The sequence below is a fragment of the Aquila chrysaetos genome, chromosome 13, assembly GCF_900496995.4.
Source record: "Aquila chrysaetos chrysaetos chromosome 13, bAquChr1.4, whole genome shotgun sequence".
Classification (NCBI taxonomy): domain Eukaryota; kingdom Metazoa; phylum Chordata; class Aves; order Accipitriformes; family Accipitridae; genus Aquila; species Aquila chrysaetos.
Genome location: NC_044016.1, coordinates 11,691,898 through 11,717,640, shown reverse-complemented (window position 1 = coordinate 11,717,640; position 25,743 = coordinate 11,691,898). Strand labels below are relative to the sequence as shown.

General features: G+C 38.3%; 1 long non-coding RNA gene across 1 annotated transcript in view; it reads right to left on the bottom strand.

Annotated features, from left to right (window-relative positions):
* Window positions 1–25,743, bottom strand: part of LOC115350012 — a 63,806-nt gene that overhangs the window by 2,762 nt on the left and 35,301 nt on the right. The window contains exons 3-5 of the long non-coding RNA XR_005933823.1: window positions 4,338–4,543; window positions 2,339–3,095; window positions 254–376 (exon numbers count right to left, since the gene is read on the bottom strand). This is a non-coding gene — a long non-coding RNA (uncharacterized LOC115350012). The remainder of the gene's footprint in view (window positions 1–253; window positions 377–2,338; window positions 3,096–4,337; window positions 4,544–25,743) is intronic.

Genomic DNA, 25,743 nt, shown 5'->3' with positions numbered 1-25,743 from the left:
GGTGGGCATCACTGCTAGAAGTACTCCAATAGCATAGGCATGATTTTGATCTCGGCATGACCAAAAAAACACCTAACCCAGAAAACAGAGTAGGTGGGAAATGAGAATGTATCTTAGTGCATTATTGGGGCAATTTATAGTGGTAAGGTAGATATGGCAGAGCAGTACATGCAGGACTGATAACAGACAGTGCTTCCTATTTTTCCTTCTGTCAAATATGGTCAATGATAACAATGTAAACTTGTACCCTTACCCATCTGTTGGTCTTTACATAATGGCTTCTGTTTTGGCTTTTTTCCTCCTGTTCAGTAGAAGGTGTGAGTCCTAATTTACTTGTTTACAAAACCTATGCTTAGATCTTCTTGGCTTGGGTTATCTGTTGACAAGAAATCCAAAATAACAGAGATTAACTTTCTGTGAAAAATAGAGCTTGTGCACCTGGATAAACTGCAGAGCCACAGGAAGTATTCTTGAATAAACAATTCCTATTCTTGTTTCCCACAGGTTATTTGTAGGTGTTGCCATCAGAAATTTTGCACTGTTAATGAATGTTCAGATTATTGTGTTCTGCAGTACTTCTTGACATAAGCCTTTATCCTTATGACATGAGATGTTATCCTTCTGAGAAGTGAAAAGTTTAGAAGAATCTGGGTGCAAGCTGTCTTGGAGATAAGCCACCCAAGAAAAATCAAAAAATGACATAATTTTCCCTCAACTTAAAGAAACCTCTTTGAAAAAGGAAAAGAAATCAATGTCCCAATGTCCATTTTTACCTTCCAGATTTTGCTGAAATTTTTCTGATATTGTGCAAAGGCAGCAGTTAAAGCAGAGACTTGGATCTAACGCTTGCATTGTGAAAATCTGAGTCCACTTCTCGGCATATCTACTGGGGCTTTAGAGATTATGACAACATAGATAGTAGACTGATTACAAAGAGTCGAGTCAAACACATGAACTGAATCCAAACAGGCCTAAACTTGAAGGAATGTTTTAATGTAGAGCTGAACTTAGAGCCTTGCACCCTTCTTTTGTAGACAACAGAATCTTTGAATGAAAAAAACCCTTATGGGTAGCATTTGTTTCAGCCAGTTTGGACAGATAGAATTAGATGACGATTGAAGTGAAAAATTCCCAGTGCCTTGTTCTGTGCTCCTTTGCAGGGATAGTAAAATCAGTTGTGTTGGATATGCGGAGCGTATTTACCAAGCAATTAACTGCCTGGAGCATAATTTTATAGATTAAATTGATAACTGGTTCGAAATAGCTGTTGCAGATCAAGAGTATCCTGGGAGGCTACTCTTCTCATTGGAGGCTGTGGCTACATACCGTTTATTTTACATTGCAGTGCTCTTTTGGTAATGATCACAGATAAAGTCCAAGTAACTCAAAGTTACTCATTACATTTAACCCTTTATTAAATTTTATGTTTGAGCAAAGCTCTTAAAAACATAGTCTCGTTAAAAAAGAATAAATATTGCTCCACAAAAAGCAAAGTGTTCATTCTGAACTGCAGAACTGTGCAGCCATGCATCAGACCTAAGTATACTTACAGCAGAGTGTTAATTGAAGGGATTACATGTTTAAATTGAGATTATTTTCTTAGGTAACATGTCTGTGTCCTACATTATGCTTGGAAGTGTCTCAAGAATATCACTGATTTTTCCTTATTTATTATTTAACCATGCTCTGTACTTTAAAATAGTTATGCAATACTTTTAAAGAATAGGACAGTAGGACTTTCAAGGTATTTGTGATGTATTTTCATGTTACAGAAAGACAAACATACATGTATGTCTGAGATGATACACAACAGAGATCTAGCAATTTAGACAAAGGCAGCATTCTTACAGTCTTTCTAAAACATGTTCTAGTCCATGTATTTCTTAAACTGAACAGGTCAGAAATAATGCCCTGCAGTTTTGATCTCTGACACAATAAAAAATGGTAGACAGAAATGAAATTATGATGGCAGCTTGTAGGGATTTCTGAAAAGCTCTCAATATTAGCATGCAGAAGACCAACCTATCAATTCTAGTGAACTTGAAAGGATTTTAAGAACACATACTTAGTAGGGATGTTTGAGTATGTGCTGAGCCTCTATGATTCTACACATTAAATACTACATATTGCTGCTGCCAAGGGTAAGTAGTTCCTTCCCATTTCTCTGAATGGTCTCCTGTGAATCTAACATGTCTTGGATCTAGAAGAAAACAGGCTGCTGAAAGGTTTATACGTGAAGCAGCAGCATATCAGTGGAACACAACAATCCGAGGCAGGGAGAAGGAAGGCAAGTGAAATTCTACTTAGGAGAAGCAGCAGGAGATTATAAATAACTCACAGGAGAAGAGGTGAAACTTGCTGATGCACTCAGAGATAAGGTTGAACTTGAGAACGGAAAAGTGTGACATTCTCCTTGGATACAGTTCTGGGAAAATCAGCATGAATTAAACAGTTTGTGACTGCTGGCTCCTTGCTTGACATCCTTGGTCCCATTTTCCAAAAATACTAATGCCTTTGGCTTTGATACCTTGCAGGTGCCTGGATTCATAGAAAAATCACACTGCTGCTATTCAGTCCATAACTTAGCAATTTTTCTCATTTTGTCTTTAAACGATGCCCATTCTAGTTTAAGAAAAAAGGCTGGAGTTTTGCTGCTGAAGAGGTGACCAGGGACACAGAGATGAAGGTGCAATTCTCATCTTCACTACAACTTAGCAATCCTTAATGCTAGCTTTCCTGGCTGTTAAAAGAGCTGATGCTTCCCTTGAATTCCCTTTGTCTTTCATCCCTATTGGGACTTTAAGCCATTTGAAGAAGGTAGTGTTGGTTGGACACTTGGGCTGGTAGGAACCTAAGATGGCTATAATATCAAGAATGCTACTTTCTGACGCTCTAGCTTTAATTTCCTCACTCCAAAGAGGTATCACTTTGTGGTGCTTCATCTTTCAGCTGAAGTGAGTGTATTTTACTCACGTTCATCCGTGTCTGTCATCACTTGGAATTTGCCTGTATGTTCATTGGTCATTTGCTTGTTGAAATACTGGTAGAAACCACGATGACCCCAACAGTATTTCTGGCTCAGCCACTTAAAGACACTGTATAAAAGGTGTTTCACAACATTGTCAAGAGTTTTAATGATACATTCAAAATGTGCAAAATGAAGGTGCAGCTGGAAGCTAAAGGTAAACTTTTCATCCACTAAGCTTAGCTAGTTTATGATAAACTAGACCAGATATTTCAAATAAGTAAGAAAGAAATGAGCCTCTAATCCCAAAACAACTGTTTGTAGCCTTTGCAGACTAAGATACATTAACCTGTACTTCCCTAAGTACCTAAAGGAGCTTTTCAGCTTGAAAAAAAATAAAATCTTAAGCAAGATTTTATCTGAATAATTGTTAGCTGTATCTGTTTCACAAAGTAATATATATTTATGGAAAACTTTAATACACAGGGAAATAGTTACAAACTATTATTCCACAATACTGCAGCTCACCTTACTGCAAGCCCTATCAGAGAGTATGCATGTAAATTCCTCATGGTACTGTGAAAACGCAAATACATGCTAGTCTAACTTAGTCTTTTAAATGTATCTGGTTTATGTTACCCTTAAAAAAATCACTCCCATTCCACTAGGCTGTTTGATTTAACAACAACATAAATAAATCAGGGGTTGTCCTGATACTAGCTGACGAATTACCTCACTGAATGTGTTTTCTTCACAGCTGGGAACCTGCTGGCCACTTTTATTTCTGATTGCACACACTGTTCATAGTCATGTAATACCACTGGAATAACTGCATCAATTATTTACATAAATAGTTTAAAAATTCTACTTTAAAAAATATATTCTGTTTTTAATGCAATTGAACTGAAAACAAAGACAGCTAGCACCGTATGACTAGAGAGGTCTCCATGAGCCACTGGAAAGCACTTGATTTACAGACAGGGTTTGGAAAGCCAAATGAATTCTGCAGAATGTTTATATAAAAGCATTACTCCCCATAACTTCCTCTAACTGGACTGTCCTTTCATTTATATCTTTTTCCATCAACTCATTTAGAATGACTCATTACACCTAAAAATAGTTTAGATTTACTTTATCTTTTTATACTCAGAATAACACCACAAAATGGATCGTGCCTACATGCAGTTATCTGAGAAAACCTACTCTGTTATTTCAGTTCATTCCTTTTGGTGTCTGAAAATCACTGAACCACATATTAAGTTGGTATAAATTTAGAAAAACCATAAAAGTCAAGGAAGTTACGTGCAAGAATCTGACCCCAACTTATAAAGTGTAACAAAGATTACTCTCTAGGCCATAGAGAATGTCTCACCTTTAGATAGCCTTTTAGACAGCTTGACTGCAGTGCTGTTAATGGCATCATCCCAGATCTATGTTGGTGTTACTTCAAATAAATCCAAGCTTCTTGAATTTTTTTTTTTTTGCATGTGCTGGAGCAATTTTTCCATGTAGCAGGAGCTAGCTTTACACCACTAGAGCTGAAGGAGGAACTCCATGAATAGCAAGCTCTTACCCTGTCTGGGACAAATCAGAAGAAAGAAACAAAACCAACTGTAGTTTATTATTCTGTGCCCTGCAATGTGGTCTTTTTAGAGAGGAAAAAAAAGCAAAGAAGGGATAGAGGAACTTCAGGGAAAAAAGTGGGACTATAGCTGCACACCAGAGAGCTGGTATGAACTTTAACAGTAATGCTTACCCCTTGTACACATTTTTGTGAGCACAAAGTTCAAAAATATTCTGAAACGCTTAATACAAGTGAGAACAGCACAGATATAATTTAGCTGTTATTTATCTATTTCAGAAAACAGACTTCTGCTTCAAGCTATAAATCTTTAAGACCTCTAACTTTCAAACAGTGCATCACAAATTTGCCTTCCGGTTTATAAAAATCATCCTAATATGTCTCAGCACTGCTTTCTTTCAAGAAAAGTCTACAGAGAGCCAGCTGTCTGAGCTGGTCATGTAAGATTTGTGCATAAGTGTCTCTCTGGGAGTTTTGTTTTGGTTCTATCATTTAATATTCATGACAATCTTTATTAACCTGCCAACTGAGCCATCTTAGCATCCTGCCTCCAGACAAAGTCAAAAGTTTATTCCTAGCCCACACAGCTCCTGGAAGCCTACATCTCCACATTACAGGCTATTTTGGCTTGGAAATCTTATGTTTAAACTAACAGGATGAAACAAAAAAAATCCAGAAGAACTGCTAAGGAAAGGATAAAGCAAGAACAAGAGGATGTTCAGTACTTCTAGTTAGCAATGACATGGTTAAGCAACTAAATTAATCTGATCATTCCAGCCCATACACCAAGGCTTTGGGAAAGCTGACAATTCAAATGTGGCCATTAATAATAAAATGTGATGGGGCAAAAGGGGAGGGGGAAAATCCTTGCTTTTAAGCTGCATGGAGTAAACTGTGCCACCTTAGAATTACTCATAGCCCACTGCATATCTGTCAAAATAATATATAAATATTAGGAGTACTAAATAATTTCAGTGTCACTGAGAAGAAATATATTCATGCTAAAAGCAAATTCTGTAATTACATTATGATTTTAATGTACATATTTTTTCATCAAGAATGTCAGAATAATCAAATGATGATTAACACTCTAGACAATTCAATTACACAACATTTACCCAGAGAAATCCATGAGTTTCAGCCTCCCCTATCAAACAGAACAAAATATACAGTAGGTCCAGTCCTGCCAATGTGGAGCAAACTGAAAAGCTGTCAGAGAATCAAGAAAAGGACAGAGTGACATGAGAAGGATGGAGTGATCAGTGGAAGAAGGAGAGTAAGAGTAGAGAAGGACCCCTATAATTAATCAAGAATGAGGTAATAGAGATTTTGATGCTGACAGCTACAGCAGAGTAAGAGAAGACCAGAGTCTGCCTAACTGCATGGTTGGTTCCTGCCATTATTTCAGACTAGTGTAGTGGGGAAAGAAGATACACACATTTTAAAGAGAGAACTCTTGAGGATTAAGTTTTATTTTATATCGAACCTAGTGATTAGAAGAAATATATGGTGAATTCTATTTCTCCCTCTAAGTTTCTGTGATGGTTTTTGTTCAACTGCAGTTGAACAGAGGGAAAAGGGGAGAGGCTTACTTGTTGCGTGAAGGAGAAAAAATGTTTTTCTTTACTGTATACTACACCCTGCAATGGAGCATCAGGGATGGATTTGTCAAAAAACAGCAGTTGAGGGAATTAAGAGCTCACTCTTAAGTCAAGACATGACATCTCATCATCTTTTCTAAGGAGGGATATATTTTCCAGAGGGAACCAGTCTCCCAGGGGTGATACTAGTAACAATGTACTTCTAGAATTACCTTTCAAAAATAGAGAGTTTGATAAAAGCTCCTATGTAAAACTTTAGATAACAGATTTCTAAAACTTGCCAGTGGATAAACAACTTTACGAATGTTTCTTCCCCACTGAACAAAAGATTTAGGAGACTTGAGGAATGTGAAATACAAATATCTAACATGACAAACAGCTGTCTATAAATAAAATGAAATTACAAAAACAGGAACAGTAAAGAAGAGTAGGACAAGGGCTTCTTAGTTTCTACCTAATGGGCACCCCAAATGGGGATGCTGATATCCTGAACTAAATCACAGTTCACCTGCACTTTCTGGGTGGAACCAGCTCAGTTGTGATGGGGAAAATAGCAGCAGCTTTCACCAGACTGTTCCTATGCCATAAACCAGCACTGCTCAGTCTGGTTTTAGCCTCCTGCTGCCTTCTGTAAAATCAACTCTACTGCACTTAGACTGGTTTAAGACTCTAGCAACAGAAAGTCCACCAGGACTCAAAGCCTGTTATGAAATCCTAACAGGAAGACCAAATTTTCTAGCATCTCTTTTCATACTTCGCATGTCCTTTCGTAAGCCTGATACTATGAGCTGTTTAATAATGATAAGCCCCCCAAGTACGACACAAATATTAAATGGAAGAAGAGTAAAGCATAATGTAAGTTAATTTGCCAGCGGCTGGGTTTTCCTGTACCTCAAAGGGGAGGAAAGAGCACTTGTTTTCTCCAAGTATGACTGTTACGAGGCTTATACACATTACCACGTCTATGCAGAAAATAATTATTTTATATCTTTAGTAAAAGCTGGCTATCAAGACTGTTAAGTGCCTTAACAACATTAAAATTAAAATAAAGGAAAAAAAGGCAGCAAAAATAAAGGAGAAGCAGCTCCTACTGCATACCAAATAGCAATTCAATAAAAGAAAAAAGTATTCTCAGACTCCTTTCTGGAAGCCATCTTTTGAAAGATTCTATATTATCTTCAAAGCCAGCCATAAGCATAGCTTTATGACGATGTGGCATAGCTGTTGCATTTTCAAAAAAAAGTATGTGCCCATTAGACTGTTTCTGATCTCCTTATAGTCACAAGCTATGCTCAATATTGTTTATTTTCTATAATTTGTTAGATCATGTTTTACCCTCAAGTACATTTAAGTATTACTCTACCCACAGCTGATTCAAAGCAGCCAAAGGAAGTAGGAACAGGACAGCAAAGTATGCAGTAATAGGTAACAGGCCTAGAGAGAAAGTTTAGAGAAAGTTTCAGTTCAGAGAGTAGCTATTTCTGTATAAGCAGAAATCACCTACAGGCAATTTTCCTTGTTTTTAGGAGCCTGTTAACTTAGATATTTATGAAACTATTAAGCTGTTCCTTTGGAAACAACCCTAGCAAATGCTTCTTAAGGTGGTTATGAAGCATGGGTATTTTTCTCTAGAAACCTTCTTTAGAAGTAATTAAAAAAAAAAAAAAAAAAAAAAGAAAGAAATTTAGTTCTTGTAAATATACCATCAAGGCAGCTAAAAGAGCAATCAAGGTTTGCTTCATATTTCAGTCCACATTTTCCAGGAACTCCCCACTAGGAAACTTTATTAAATTTAATAGTAAATTTAATTTAGAAAGAGTTCTGTTTTCACTGTATTTTTCTTCCCCCAATGTTTTCCTAGATGGATGCTTTTGTAACAGTTTCTTTGGTTTGCTTTGTTTCTATGCAACTTGAAGTCATAAACCAATTTTCAACTAGTGTACATCAATAGAAATAAAGGGCTACAACTGAGCTATGCTGATTTGTACTATTTTAGAATCCAGTCCCCCTTCCTTTCCCTGGACTGCAATAACCTCCTACATTATCAGCTTTGATGTTTTCTATGATGCTCAGAAACCTACGTATTTTACACTATTTAGATTAAGCACCAAAAAAAGACCCCTCTAATTATGAACATAATTACAGATCCACTTTTCTTCCATAATTCTTGAATTAGACAGACATTTACTTTTGACTAAAAATACACTGGAACTTCAGAGCTCTGTACTGCACTCATCTGTGTACATTTCTATCCCTTTCCCTTCATGTCTCCTTTTGCAGAGTTTTAATAGATCCACAGTACAGGGAGTTCTGACAACACTAGGACAAATATTGTTGCAAGATACAGTATAGGATAATTAATGATGAACTCTGAAGCAATCGCTAAATCTAGCTGAAAGCTACAGAAAGAAACCATACATTATGGTGATGATTATTCTTGATTTTGCTGGGGAAAAATCCCTAAACATCCCCCCAAAACTCAAAGCAAAACTCCTTTTCTAATTGCATGCTAATTTACAAAATTAAATAACTCTCCAGGGGTTTCACTGCCAGTCTAAGATAACAACCATACAATCTGGCTCTTGCACTAAATAACCACTTCGGATTACTGTTTTTATACATAATCAGGATTAGGCAAAGATCTTTCCCAACACTAACCTGGACAAGCTAAATTCCAGAAAGAGTAGAGGCCTTAAAATATTCAGTATAGCAAAATGCAGGTTTGTCTGCCCTAGACTTTAAGAATACGGCAATGAGCATATCCCCTGTTTAAGGTTTCGTTTAGACTGTTAAACACCACTTCTGATATTCTTAAAATTTCACCATCCCAGATAAGAGAGCAAAACTTCTTGGATGACCAAATGCTGTTTAGGTCCTTTAAAAAGAAGTGAAGCTCAAAAGAACTGATAACAGCACATTTCGAAATACAGTAACAAAACCCACCTTTTACAAAGAAGTGGGAGGCACACTTTCCCTGCCTGTTTTCCTTAATGGCTACAGAGAAAACAGACAGGAAACAGTGGAACGACACTGGTTTGTAGTCCTAGAGAGGAAAATGATTTTGAAATGTAACTGTGGGCAAACAGAAGATCCAGACAAATACGTATCACCTCCCAAGCCCAGCCCCAAGACAGGCAAATTAAAAAAATCTGAGCCACATGGATGCGAACACAAAGGTGCGTATATAATTTTAGCAAAATGGTGTGACCCAGCCAGAAATGTTACATATGCAGGCAACATCCCCCCGCCCTGCCCAAATAGTGAAACACTTTGTAGAATGATCCTGAATTCCCACAAAGAGAGAAAAAGGAGCAAGAGTTCCGAGTGCAGCACTGATTGAAGAGAGGCTTGGGTTACTGCCAAAGGAGCTGTTTCCTATTGTCTTTTTTCTTGCTGCATTCAGGGAAACAGTTTAATCCCACTTTGATTACAAAGAATGTACACAAAGATATATCACTTCATCTCAACATTTTCGACAGATATAAACTAGAGGAGCTCAAATATTGGCCAACCATTAAAGTAAAAAGTAACTTCTTCCATGTATACTGAGAGATACAGAAAAAAAAATCTAGCAAAGTTCTGAAAGATACCAGACTTTTAGCATTCAGAATTTGTAATCTAAGCTGGTGTTTAACTTAAAGAATTAAACAAATTTTATGAATATAAGGAAACACACTATCTCACAATATACAGATGAAACTCTTTCTGAAAATAGTGTGGAGAATTGAAGAATGGAAAAAATCATCTAGTCATCACATTACCTTGAAACTTAAAGATCTCTATTACATTCCTCCCTACCCCAAATTCCTGTATTATCCTAGCTAAATCACTGAAACCCTAAATTCTCAGCATTCACCTTCATAGGTCCTTCTGAAATCACTGCCTGAGGTTTCACTCTGTTCTTCCCTGTATTTCACATTGCTGAAAGCTATGTGCTACGAAGCAGTACGAAACTTTGATTCTACACAAGGGAGAGACCTTGAAGTTCTTAACCTCAAAAGGATTTCTTAAGCATCTTCCTGCATTCATTTATTTTTGACGCCTCAAGCAAACAAGAGCCAATAATCCACATGCAGAAAGATTTCCATTGATTAAGCAATACAGCTGAGCAAAACAAAGACCTGGTCCTGTACCCTCAACTCACACAGGTAACTAAAATAATCTCTCCTAATGTTTACTTTTCCAGAACAGGATTTCATGGGAAGTTCGAATGTGTGTGTCTCTCAATTCTATTTCAGGACAGAGAAATAAATAGAAGGTGCAGACTCTTCCAGAAAAGGGAAATCTAGTTCTTGTCAGGCTGAAGTTACTACCAACTTCAACTGGCCTGAGCCAGAAACCCCTGGCAGGAAAAAAGAAAATTTACCTGGTGCATTTCCACTATCCAGTCTAACGTAATATTTCCTTACATACTGTAACTATCGAGAAAAGCACTACTGATTTTAACTTATTGTCTCAAATAATATTCAGTTATTGGCATCAGGTTATTTAATACAGTTGTGTAGAGCACAACTGAGAAGAATGGGGCTGTTAAGAAGTGCTCTTCTAAAGGAGGAAAAATGCATTTCTCAACTGTTAATCTTGCTTGTGTCTTGTACTTATGGTCTGTCACATTGAGAGTTGGGCTGGTGTCATACCATTTCAGTCAGCTGGGCAGCACTGGATAGCTGGCTTTCCATACAGACCCATTTGTGTTTCTGAGAAGTAGGTTTTAACTCTGAAAGGCCACTCCTCATACATGTAAGGAGAACAAGAGAGACATCCAGCGGCTGGACCATTTAAGTGTATTTTTTTAACCTAACTAGAGACAAACTCAACTATGTCCTTACCTAGTCCATGTTCTTGCATGTATAAGAAACCATTTATGAGCCAACTACCAGACATACAGAACCAGAGAAAAAATTATTCCAGTGGCTGAAGCACTACTGTCATCTCTGCTGTGTATTTTTCCTGCAACCTACAGACTTCCTCGCTGCATACTCCAAGTCCCATCCGTAGTTCTCCCTTTTTCTCTTAAGCTTAACTTCATTATTTTGATTCTCAACTCACGTGAATTGGTATAGGTCTATTAACTTCCATGGAGCTATAATGGTTTGCGTCAACCCAGAATCTCATTCTAATTGTTTGCCATTCAGACATGTACTTTTCACATCTACTATCTTCTATTCAAATATTTTATCTAACCTTAACTCTATTTGTACTACTTATTTTTATCTGCATAGTAAATAGACTTTCCAGTCATTAGTGATATAAAATGCCAGAGAATTGGTGCTAAATCCTGGTATTAAGTGGTTTGATCTTCATGTAAGAGCAGGGAGAAAAAGATTATTAAATTTACTAATATAAATTAGTAGTATCTACAGTATTTGTTAAAAAAATTCTGTATCTTCACTGTCACATCTAAACTATTACTTGTATATAAGAAGACAGCTTATTTGGAAACATAAATCAGCACAACAGGGCTTATAAATTCAAAAATCTGAAGACAGGATGAATAAATATAAGGGAAACATAGGGATAAACTTTTTGACAAAGTATTAGCAATATTAATTTAGAAGTAATTTATTTGCAAAAATCAACTTTGTCACTGCTACATGTTAAATAATTCATTTTTTAAAGGGCTTGACCCTTACAAACTTGAAAGATTTGTATGAAAAGTTCTGGTAAGAGAATAAGGAATGGGTTAATTCTTCCATATTTGGTGAAGAATTGAAGGCAGGCAATTACTGACTTCACTTACAACAATGTAGGATGAAGTGTTAGGGATACAGTTAAGGGCTACGAGCAACTTTCCCAGCTTCTAAAGAGAAAACTGTATGCAGCCAACGGGGTAAAAACAGATAGCAAGATGTGATGACCCTTGTTGGCAAGTTGGCAACCCCAAGTTAGCAGGATATGCTACTTATGAAAAAACTGACATACCCACTATGAGAAAAAAATTTCTTCCCTTCTTACCACATACACGTATGGAAAATACATCACACATAAGCCAAGCAACATATCAAGCTGCAATAGTTATTCCTAATGTAAAAAAAAAACAACAGAAGGCTCAAGTTTTGTACTGTACCCTCTGCTAAAATATTTCACTCTACTGTGCACTTCCTTGCAAGTTTTTAACTGTGCTGCTACAAAAACACTTGCCCCAAACAAAATATCGAAAAAAGAAAAAAGAAAAAAAAAAAGAGAGAAAGTAAAGAAAGAAATGTCCACAAGGCACTTCTTACTGCTGCATAGTAAGAATTGCTTGGTATAGCTTTCATATCAACATTAATTCCGTGCTTGAATTAAATAAAACATTTCTTTACTACCAAATGTCCACAGGGGTTGATTTCAATTGCTAACATCATTAGAATCTACTTTCAGAAAGACTCTAAATCAGTATATTCATAGACTTCTGGATATAGCCTACTGTGACTGAAAAATGAGAGCGAATAGGTTTCCCTTATGATTGCAGACCATAATTGCTCTTATTGGAAAGCCAGACAGGCTCCATTGAAGCAACAGAGCTGTATCAATAGAAATGGAAAGCTGAAATCAGGATCTCAGATTCTGAAAATCAAGTGCAGCCTCTTTACCAATAAACTTTGGACAAGGATCTAGTTCTTTAAATATTTTATCAAAACTTTGCTCTTCTTGTGTTTTTAAAGGAGGTATCTAAGCAACGCAGAGCAGATGACATTTGGAGAATTATGAGACATGCAGTAGACCTATTTTTCAGTTTGAAATTTTTTTTAAAAGAGTATGTATCTTGGACTTGCTCTAAGGCATGTTGTCTCACCTTAGGGATCTATCTTGGTACCCATGTGGCACACTCCTAATCAGCAAACTCCCCCTCCCCCAGGCAATTGAGAACACCTAATTGAGGAGCTAATATTCTCCCTGCTGACTATGTACGTGAGGGCTATCTGGTTCCCATATAGTGTCCTGTGTTTGTAAGTGATCAAACAATAACAGCTGTTGGTGAACATTATCCACAATTCATTTATGCAGGTGGAGGTCCACAGCACTGATCTGTCATGTACAGCTTCATCTCAAGCCTCATTAGCAGTAGCAAGTCAGTTGTCAGCATGCCTCAGTCCTTGACCAGTCTGGGGAGGGGTGTTGAGTTGAACTAATGTCGTTAGCTAATGCCAGGGCCTCGTGGTGGTGGACCATACAGGTGGTGAACCATACATGTTAAGCAACACTTCAGCGTCTTAAAAACCTGTATGTCAAAAAGCTATTACACACAAAGCAAGCCACAAAAGCAAACAGCAGTTTAGTACATGGCACAGGCACAGAAGAATGTGGTTTGTCTGACAAATCACAGAACTTACATTACTGCTATTTCCTCCACAGGAAATCCTTCATGGATGCCTTTACAGCAATACTTTGTAACACACTGAGCTACAGCCCATCTAGCATACACCTCCCACCCCTCAAATTAGCTTTGATCAGTGTTAAATTACCTGTCCAGCTGCCTCACTCAAATGACCTAAGTTGAGGATTTGTCCATCTGCTGAGGCCTGAACAGTGGCCTCTGAAAACAGAGAGACAAAACGAGAGACACACCTTTTCATCAGTCTGGACTCATGAAAATCATTAAGTTTTACCTAATTGCTGTACCCTGGAGATCTGAAGTCCCTCAGATTACTGCTCTGTTGGGGGAAAAAAAGTGACACTGGCTGGAGGTGATACTTGGGTTCTTACGAACTTCTTTCTTTCCTTCTTTCTTTCCATACTTATGCCTGTGGAAAAGTGCAGAAAAATGCATATGAATTTTCTTCTATTAGAAGAGTTACTAATTATCAGCAGGGTAATTGGTGGAATTTTCACCTGTATATCATTGCAGTTAGATGGATACCAGACAGTAACTTGAAATTATTCTTACTTTCTAGTTACCTCAAAAGAATTAATAATATTATTTTTAATTTAAAGGTTAAATCAACAACTGATTAACACTAATTAATCAATGATTTAATCATTTAGGTCTAAACGTATTAACAAAACATATTCTAATATGCCTATATGAAAAGTAATGAAAAGAAAAGAGAACATTTGAAATCTGGTTTTGTTTTGATTGTTTTTTTTTTCCTCAGCCTCTATCTGCTTTGGAGTCTGTGATACTAGGTATGAATTCACTGAAAAACAAAGAATTTAAAACCGGTGATCTATATATGGCAAGAGCTCACCCTGATTTTATGCAAGCATATAAAAAATACCACTCCTGAGACATAATTCTCTCAAAGAGCTTGGATCCTATTGTAACAGGCAATGTATTACTGTTTTTTACACTGCATATTCTTTGCACCAAGGACCTTGTTTCCATCAACAACCCTCAAACAAGGATGATGAAGTGGCTATTATTATTGTCACTCCTCTCTCCGTACAGAAAATGGTAGGGAAAAATGACATCCAAAGTTTCACCAATGCTTTACAGTTGAAATGGAGCGATAACTCCAATCCCTTGACTTGATGTTTTGTACTTTTCCAACAAATATTATTCCATTTGAGTTCAAGGAACAACACAGAAGAACAGCTGAGGCAGCCAACTAAAACTTAAAACTAAACCTGAAACTGAATTATGTTAACAAAGTCCCGCTATCACACTTCCCGTCAACTTTATTACAAAGTTCCTCTGTTAAGAACTTCTTCCTAAATGTTTTTGTTATTTTTAGGCAACCTTTTCAAAGCAAGATGGTTCTTCAAGAACGGTATTAACGTGTGAATAACATGGAGAAGGAAGTGCCCGAAAGCACCCTGGTTTTGAGGTAAGGCTGCAAGCAGAGTATTTTACCACTAGAGGACAGTATAATGTAACCTCCCGGACATACTGCATTTGGCAAAGACTCATGGCTTCAACCCTGTTAGAAATCTGACAACCTGAAGATAGAGGACTTTGTCTAGTGAAGTGAGGAGGATTAAAAACCGGCCCATTACTGATTTACTGGGTCATAGACAGGAGCATCAACATACAGCGACAGCAGAGATAACTTTGGGTGTGAGCATGCTTGCGAGTGCTGGGCAGAGCCAATGGGGTGTCTGCTTCTCTGTTGGGCTGGGGGTTAAGGAGAAGACTTAAAGACTCGTAATACCGCTACGTGGCACAAATTCTAAAATGCTCTCTCCTTTTTACTGGTCCTCTTACTCAGGCGAAATGGCATCAACTTTGATGGGAAAGTTGCCCAGCTGAGAACTGAGTAAAAACTGGAGAAAGGCTTCAAGCAGTTGACCTGTTAACAGACTATGCACAGAACTGATGAGTGAGTTTTTATAATAAAATTAATAAAGAAAATGTCAGGGGATTATTATTGTTCTTTATTCTTTAATATCACTATCTTGGCATTGTGTCATATGACAGAACTCTGATCCCACTTAGGTTTCTGAATCAAGTCACTGACTTCAATGTGCAGGCTCCTCTCGACTCCTGACTCTGAGATGAGCCTCTTTCCTTAGGGCCCAGGTGAAGTGAGCTTCATGATATCAAAGGGGTTAGCAGATATCTATCTACATTGCACAAGAACAGCACTGTGCACTGTGGCAATAACAGCACAGGAAGAACTTAGGACTGGAATAAGAGAAGTGATACAGGTGAGCGTGGTCTCACGTATGCAATGAGAGCTGCGTGCAGACATACAGCAAAATTTGGTTGGCTCTCATTTAACTTTATTTAATGACCCAATGAGCCCATATTAATGAAAAATATGTACCACAGAAACATAATATGCACATATGAAAATAAGCATATCAAGTTGCCAGAAGAAATGGTCCCTCGTTAAGATGCAGATGACTTGGGCAGTGGCCTGAAGCGAGGTGAGCTATTTAACTACTCCACGCTCTAACAGAGACCAGGCTGTGTGAAGTTGCTATAATCACGTGTGTCTATTCTTCTGTGTAAGAAATGAGAAGGTGCTTACCTAGCTGGGAGAACTGTAAGTAGAAAGCACTGGATAAAGAGCAAAATCTTACTGTATTACACCTGGAAAAAGGAAGACAAGGAACCTCTGTACCTGAGGGAACTACAGTTCAGGAAAAGTTGTGAGATTCACAGGAAAGGAGTGAACAGTCTGTCTGTGCAGCCACTGCAGTCCAGGAGGGCTGATTTGCAGCACAAGGAACAGCAGATTTGAGGTGAATACCTGGAAGGGACATACATCTGCACAGCACTACAGGCCATTTGCAGCATCTCCTGTGACAGCAGTGCCTAGGGCACAATGGAGAAAAGGACAATGAGATGACTGCACCAAAGAACAACAGTATCAAACAGAAAATTTCAGGTTGGTTCTTTTTTTTCTTTCTGTCAGTGAATAAATTTACATCCATTCCAGTCTAGCACAGCATGCTCTTCCAGAGTTTAGAAGCAATGAGATTTCTGTTCAGCCTGCTACAAGAAAAGAGGGATCTGAATGGGGGTCTGCAGGCACTCAGAGCTAGGTCTCTGTTCTGAGCAAAATGACCACATATAACCCAGCAATTCCCGGAAGAGTTAGTTACACCCTCTTTCCTGCTGCTCTGCACCAAAACAAGGTGTATTTTCACAAACATCTCTTTCAGCAACAGTGCTGGCTTTAACACCTTGTTCCCTCCAGCTTATTCCCACCTTATACCACAACCTTATTTGTGCCAGGACAACTACTGGTATGGGCACACAATGAACTGTATTGAGGAAAATAACCCTCTCCTACCCCCAAAAAAAGATTTTTTAAAAAGTGAATTAGTTTCCCAATCTAATTCACTATGCAGTCACACAAACTTACACTAGCATAAGTGAATATGTGGGTAAAGGTGGGCAGCAAGCAAAAATGAACAGTGAGTAGATGGCACTACTGTGAGGAAGAAGTGTTTGTTAAACCACAGCCTCGGTGGAGGCTGAACCTGCTCATTAATCACTGCTGAAGCACATTTAACTTTGACACCAGCTGAACTATTCAGCTCTTAACATTTTAACCTGAGCACCTACACAAAACTCAGGTGGTCTTTCCAGTTAGAAGATACTGGTATAGAATTTAATGCTAAAATAGTAACTGGTTTAATTATTATCAAGTTCACAAATAATAATTAGTTTTAAATGTTAGTTTTAATAACCAGTATTAATTTATAATTTTAAGGCATTCCCCCATCCTCTCATGCCTGTTACCCACTTTCACCTTGCTCACTGGACTTTCCCCCCCATCAGTCACAGCACAGCTGCAGAGGTTGCTGGATCAGCCTTTGCCACAGCCGGGGGACAGGAGGGAACAGCCAGGGGAGGAGTAGGACTCTTCCACAGCACCTCTGCTGCTGAGAGCACAGAAACCTTCATCGATGCCAGATCGTTTTTAGGAGACATCTGACACTGTTTCCAGGCTGTGCTCCTCACCGCAGTTTCAGCCTCTCAGCTGTGCCAAATACAGGTACTCAACCTATTTGAGTACTTGCACTCTAGCTGAAGGGGTAGAAACCGCCCACAGAGAGAAGGCAGAAACAAGAACTGACTTTTCTCTTTGTTTGTTTTTCTCCCCCCCCCCCCCCCCCAATTTATTTATCAGCTATACTTTCAAGATAAAACTAACAAGCCCTTTTACAGGGTCAGATCTTTTCCAGCTGTGCAAGAATCAAATGAGACAGCCAGAAGTGCCCCCAGCTGGTAAAGCCGGATGCTGCCCCAAGAGCCCTTGCTCAGCTTTTCTTTACTCTTACCCAAGACAAGCTTCCTACTCACTCTGTGGTTTTTCTGTTTTAGTTCCCAAACTCAGCTCTTCTGCATACGTGCTTTCCCCCTCTCAAGACTACTTGATATTGCCCATTAGTCCAAATTGTTCAAATATTCAAGAAGTCTGCACTTATTTTTTTTTCCAGAATTGCTGGCATGCTTGAGTATCTTTTAAAATAAAATATAACTTCTTTAACACAAAATTACATAAAATAAAGGGCATCGGTAAAACCTCCTGATTTCAGGAAGGTTCACATCACTAGTTAATAATGGAATATTCAAACACACACACATCTAACCCAGCTGCATTTTCCCCTTGCATACAATTACATATGAAACAAACAGCTTAAATTGGTAATAGGAGAAGAGAATTTATACAAATAATTGTAAAAACAAATTTAGGGGTAATCAGTAGTCCTAATTTTTCCTCTTGAATATTGTAAATTTCTATCTCAAAAAGAGATAAGCTCTGTGCCTGTTAAGAGGGGATAAAATAACATTTTAAGATCCTATATTGCATAATGCCTACATATTTGAAGATAAGTAATTACAGACATTTTACAGAGACATTCTCTCTCTTCCCATTTTTGTCAGTTCATATTCCAAACCAGCTTTTAAAACCTTCTGTTAGCTGCAGAAAACACAGTGGCTGCTAGAATGAAGCAATAGTCAATAAATACGTTGCAGGGTAATTCCAAAGACATGCACTGTAAAACTTATAAAATTTGTTCCATTCCATATACATTAATCCTATGTCACCTGAAGAGGAAAGGTGGAAAAACAGATTTATTTAGATTTATTTATTTATGCTTTAAAAAAATAAATCTTCAAGATGGCATTATAAGAATGAAGTTATGGTGTCCAAGTTATACTGAACCCTTGTGTCCAACAGTGCTTCTACTTGTTCTGCTCAGTGTTTATTTTAATTTCTGAGCACATCAGACTGGCATTCCACTTGTAGGTGTATAGTAAGAGAAAACCAAACTCGAACTCCTTTCATACAATGTACAACTTTCAAGCTTGGATGCCTACATTAAGCCAACTAAAGGTCAGAGCAGAGGAGCTGCCATTATACTTGTCATTAGAAGAAAACCGAGGCCTCAGTCCAGAAAGTATCAATGAAACTGCTTAGTTTTCAGTTGCTTAGTACTATAAAGAAGTTCAGTGGTACTTTCCTAGATAGGATCCTAAATATGGATTGGGTTTCCAAGTACTTTACAGTAGATTTACCAGTACTGTTAATTGGACTGTTTCCCTCTTTACTTCACTCCATATAGTAATGCCCAGTCATGTAACTGCTTAATGCACATGCAGTCCCCTTCCTATATCACAGCTGTGCCTGGGGCTGTATTAGCCAGTTTTAAAGTTTTGTACTATATGATTTATGAGAATGATATTTGTAAAATAAGTAAGAGACAGTACCTCTAGCAGATGGGGCTTCACATCTGCATCAGTATTCATAACCTGGACTCTTCTCTGCTCTGGCTGAAGTTACAGAGAATTCTCCAGTTTTAAAATTTTGCTAGTTTTAGCAAGAAGGTGTAGTAAGAACAGGCTAAACACCTGAGCTGGCCTGATCTGCTTTTTCAGCCCTAAAGATTACATTTCTACGTGAGAACGGAGATGCTGTCATGCCAGCGTGAGGAAAACCTGCAGTATAACCATATGTATGGTATTTGTTCAGGGGATAGAGAGAAAGTGTCGCTTCCCAGAACTGCTAGCACGATACCTTCCCACAAGCAAGAAAATGTCTATCTTGGAGGGGAAAAAAAGAAGACAGACAAGATGCCCTACTTACCATATTATGTTCCTCATACTGTCAAGTGACCTACCACACGGTGGTGAAGCATGTGAGGCTGGCTAAATCTTGCCGTGTTATATAATTTGGTGGTAACAGAGAACTAGGCACGTTACCCAAATGACCGAGCAGATGCGACATTTAAAAATGTGTCAACTTTGCCCTGGACAACCTCAAAGGAAGACCAAATAAAACTAACCCAGACTCTTCCATCATCCTGATTACCATCTCTGGTGATTATTTTACTCCAGATTTTTGTCTGGGACACTTGACTTTCCCTCTCTGTCCTCCTCAAACCCCAGCCGTGGGAGTTTTCCCATCTCCAGTGCCAATGACGGGAAAACAAGAGCGAAACTGTTGTTCTGGGTCACATGAGCTGTCACAGACACCCTGTCACCAACCCCAACTTCACTGTATGTATCTTAACATGAATCTGAGGTGGCAACGTGTCCTTAAGCTATGACACAACACTTGCATACAATCACAAAAGTCAGTGAAGGGAGCACATTCTCCATCTCATGACCAAAGCAATAGGCATGCTCTCACATGCTACTTTTGCCAAGCAAATACTTGCTCATCTAAATTACACCTCAAAGATTTTGGGGATGTGGCCTAAATTTGTACTGAGTGTGCAATTAAAATAAACTATCTAATTTCCCATTCAAGTCCATAAAGCTATATTGCAACATTGTTTCTATTTAACCAATTTGCAGCCTAATTCATCTCTTGTAAGTTAGGTTCCCACAGTAGGACAGATAGGAAACTAATAAAGGAATGCACAGTCCAAATACGTTGAGCATACACTGCCTGCACACAGTGAATCAATATATGATTCATCCACTTTCATAAAACAGTTGTGACCTTTCATCTGACTACTTCCTCAAACACAATACAGAGAAATATATATATAACATACGGAAATCAGGGACAAACAAATTAGGAGAATAATAATAGCTCATCTCATGACTTTTTGCTGTTGTGCTAATCCTTACTACATGCTCTATCAAACATTTGTGTCATCTCTTGCTATCCTTTGACTAATTAACCAGATGAACTAAGGCATAGGTTGCTCTTTGTTATTAAATGAGTGAAGGCAGAGAATACCTAGACTTTTGAAGTATCAGGCCCTAGAGGATTCATAAAGTGATAATTTTTTTAAAAAATTATAAAAAGAAACAATGTTATATGAATAAACAATATACCAATCTGCCAATAGAGAATCTAGTTCTGTATTTTAAGTGACATTTATTTGTACAACTAACTTTCCTTTCTGCCACTTACAATGTAAAGCTGATAATAAGCAACCCTGAGCACAAACATTAAATTTTGTCAACAAACACAGTTTACACTTAGAATTAGGGAAGGTAAGATTAACATGCTACAGCATTGCAGCACAAATCTTTTCACCACAGCGTGTGAAAAATTGCAGGCATAAAATTAAACACTAGACCAAAATCCTCTCAAGCACCTACTAGCAATACCTTGCCCTATTAGGCATTTTGAAACAATTAATTAAACATCAGAGAAAAAGCCCTACTTGGTGTCTAGAAACATAAGGTGATACACATCGAGAGGAAAATGTATTTTAAATGTTATGAAACCTTTGGCAGGAAGATTGAAGCAGCACCATTATAATCCAAACCCAAAACCAGCAGAGTTGACATAGAGGAGAAAGATCAGAGCCCCACTGGATTCTACCAGGACATCATACATATAAAAGAAACATATGATAAATCTGAGAAGCAAAGCCTAAATGTATTTTCAAGGGACGCCATCCTGCAAATATTTTGCAAACGGTGAAAAACAGTGCATTTTTCTCATAATATGTGAGACATTGTAAACTGGTGCTTCACTGCATTTTTTTTCCTTCTAAATTAGATCACTTATTTCTTAGTAGCTCACTCTGATCAGGGATCATAGTATTCTAGGGACCATGTAATTGGTACCCTAAAACCCAGAAGAGATGTTTTCTTGGAATGTCATGGAGCTTGCTGCTCACTACCAGGTTGCGCTATGAGTTTGCATCTAGGAGAGACAGCAGAGCCCACGGCCTGTTAGAAAATCTCCAGGGAGTGGCAGAATTGTGAAAAAGGTTGACTACTAACCAGGTGAAGTCACCACAGTGATGCTTTGCATTGTTAATGATCCGAATTTCCAACCATGTAGCTAGAGGCCTGTTTTGCAACCCCCTGGGGGGTCACTTCAAAGCCAGGGTACAGCACCTCCCTTTTCCCATGTGAATGTGGTGACAGTTTGCACCACCAAGTGCCTAACGCTTCTAGGTATTGGACAATGCAGTGGGTCAAAATGAGTCAACCAACGAATCATTAGTTGAAATCACAGATTTGTATTACCAAAAAAATCTTATAAAATGCATAAGGAATTGGGTCTTATTACCCTTGGCACTGTACCAATAAATAACAAAGAGCTCCTATCCCAAACAACACACTATCTCGATTGCTGACAAGATGCCACAGGAGAAGGAAACATAGGAACAAGATGGGGATGGATAAGCACAAAAATAGCTTGAAGAAAAGCAGAAGTCCAAGCTTCCCCTTTTCCTAACCACTTATTTATGTCCTTTGCCAGTGTGGCACAAATGCAGATGACTTAAAGCTACTGTATTCACCCTTAAAGAGGAATCTTATTCTTCGCTGCACTTGGGACTCTGTTTCCTCATTGCTTTATCAGCAAAAGATTAGCACAGTTCAAGCAGCTCATATGTTCAAATGCTGATGCAAATTCTCAAAGACTGGGAATGTTTGGCAGTTACTCGAATGCTGCAAGAGGCAGACACCCGCAGGTATAGACACAATGAGGTGAAATACTCAGGTCTGCAGTAAAGCTTAATCACACTATCAAACACAGCTGTACTAGTCACGTGCTGGGGATGTCCCAGCTGCAGACTATCTCCCAAAGCAAACCTAGTTTGAAACAATTCAGTCACTATGTAATCAGCAACCATGTGACAATTTCATTTTCTCTTTCAAAACACCCGAACAAGTCTGGATTCAGAAAGACTGTGTGGCTCAGCCACTGTGACTCTTTCTTAGTACTTTTTCTGCATTTATCATGGCAAATATAACACTGGTACTAATGTAGGGCTGTACTGGCTTTTACAGAAAGTACTTCTGTGATCTTCATTCAGGAAGGAAATAAATGTTCTTATGTACTCACGAGATCTAAAGATTTCTCTAGCAATGTGGTCTGGACAGGTTACACGTGTGACACTCAAGCATCATTAGGTTTTGAGTCTTTGTCACTAGAAAATATCAGATGAAATCTGTATAAGAAGATGACCGTTTCAACAAGAGTATGAAATAGCTAGGAATTAGGAAAAGAAAAGCCTGCATTTAAAATTCTTTGTACATTCTAATTCCACTGGCTTATTGTTCCTCTCCTTCCTCAGTTATAAATCAGACTGCAAGCCCATGAAGGAAGAGGTGCAGTTGAATTTTGTCAGCTGTCTCTTCCTCTCTGCTCATCATCCATCAATATTTCTGTTCCCAGATAGGAAAACCTATGGAAAGAAGTAATTCTTTACTTCCGGGTTCGTCTCTCGTCTGTGCTAGCTGGCAGGTTTAAGCAGGAATATTACTAAAATAAATTTTTAAAAGGCTTTATTGCAACATACATGTATTAAGGAGACAGTTTTTGCTGCGAGTACCTGCTGCAGACAGGAGAGTCTGCAGTGACGTCTATTTTACTACAGGAAGGAAAAAGGAAGTCAGAGGGGAGAATGGTGCTAAGGGCCCTGCCCTTGGAAGGCATTTGATTTAAAATACTAAAGCAAAGAGGTATGTCCAAGCCACATTCTTTGTTTATCACCTCTGAATGGCTATTGTTTCTGAATGCTGACCAAATTGGAACGCTCACTGCATAATTTGCAAGGTGCTCTACTCCTGGAGAGCAGCCTTTAACATCACTAACAAATCAGCTGGATGCTACAGTTACCTCAACACCCTTTATATCATCCCATTGAATTTACTACACACGATTGGAAAACAAGAAAGAAAAACACACACTAGTTTGGAATAATAACCTGACACATCCTCCAGATATGCAGGAGTCTGAGTCACAGAGGCAAAAGGCAAAAAATTAAAAGCAGTGACTGCTGTATAAGACCATCAAAAAAAAGAGATTTACTTTAGGCTTCTGCTGGTATACCACTGTGGAAGGCACGCTGGTGAAAATTTTGCATAGAGAACATAATGTTGTGATGAAATATATCTGAAATCTCCTTTTTGCAGCATCACTTCCGGAACAGATGGCATTATCCTCAGAGTAAGTATGGTCAGGTGGATAACAGACAAAGGAGTGCATGACTTGGGAAGACTTCATTAACAGGGCTTTTATGAAAATCCACTCCCCATGGTAATTCTACCTCTTAGAAAAACTCAAAAAGAAGATGGTGCAAGCGTTACCTCTTTCTGATCTGGAGACAAGCTGAAGTAGGCAGGAGGCGGGAGTAACTATGACTCTCTTAAGATGGTATCATAGTTACGAACTGGGTAGAGCTACAGAGGTTACACCTCCTTGTGGTCCCGCTGGATGCCCTTCGGGGTAACCAAGATGACCTCTGCCCCTGAGTGGGAATTATGGCTGCTTCCTCCCTATCGACTGGCTTCACCGACCATTCAATAGTATTCCTAAAGATGAAACAAACTCCTGGCACTAATATCCTATGGTTGGCCAAAACCTGTGCCCATTGGTAAAGTTGGGCCCACGCTGACGGCCCTTGAGGGTAGTGCTGTCCGGCTTATACAAACCCTCAGAATTGGATTGGGAAACTGGGCTGGCCAAGCACCTCCGACTATAGTCAAGGGCAAGACTGGGTTGGCCTCTGTGTTTGCCACCATGAAGAACTTCTAGTTTTGCTGTTGGCTGCAACCCAGTAGGCACTGAGCGGTGGGGACACACCACCATACCAGACCTTGATGTGAGGGAAGGCTCCCTCAGCTCTAAGAGGACCATCCAGGTGGAGAGTGCAGGCCATGCAGTCTAGATGGGACATAAATTACCAGATTTGACATAGGTGGACGGGACACCTTTACTTAACTCGGAAAAGAAACATATATACATATGTACGTTTGTAAAATAGCAGTACGAAGGCAAATACAGTACATGCTCAAACAGTCCCTAAAGAAACTGAATTAGCGTGGCAAAGAGTAGTAAAAGATGACATTTTGGGGGCTTTATGTATTGAGATTGGAAGAGGTTATTAAGAGATTATTAAGCCAGAGAACATGACGTTATCACCAATGCAAAAGAATAATGACATTATTATTGGTGAACATTGTGCAATGATTCACCTGATTTAAATGCTAAAAAAAACCCCACACTAAGAGGGCAGAATGAGTAGGTGAGATGAGGGAGACACTGCTCCATAAAGCCATGAGCGTGGTACATGTGTTACAGTTGTCAATAACCTGCAACTTCAGTATCCTAGCAGAGTAATTAAAATGATGATTGAAATTGATGTGGGAAAGTCAAAAGTGAGAAGTTTCTTTAAGAAGAAAACTTAGGATGGTTGAGAATTTGTAATTCCACAGTCAAGGAGAGGATAATTTTGGCTAAAAATGGTGTCTTCTTTCACTACTCAAGTATAAGCAGTAGTTCATAATAAAAAGTACTACATAATAAATTAAAGAGAAACAGTAATAATCCATATGAATTGGGAGTTACAAAGGAGAAAAAAAATCAATAAGGCAAACTAGAAACATCAGTGGAAAGTCCACAGCTGACAGGACTAATGTAACATGAAGAATTAAAAAAAAAAAAAAAAAAAAAAAAAAAAAAAAAGTATCAAGACTACAATAGTCCTAGCAGTTATATAAACCCTTTGCCAAATGGAAATGATAAAACTTTTAATGGTGATGCAGGAGAGACAGAAATTTTTAGAAATATTTCTATTCCATATTTGGACAGATGTTCTTATGTCACATGATGACGTCAAACAGTTTTCCAGTTCCTTAGTAACCAAGCAGAATGTTATACAACAGGTACTAGGAATGAACATTTTAATACCAGTCAATCCATCTAACTCACACCTAAGAACTAAGACTAAGAAGACCTGAGAACTAATCATGTTTATTTTAATAAATTAAGGCATTCCAGGGAAATTCC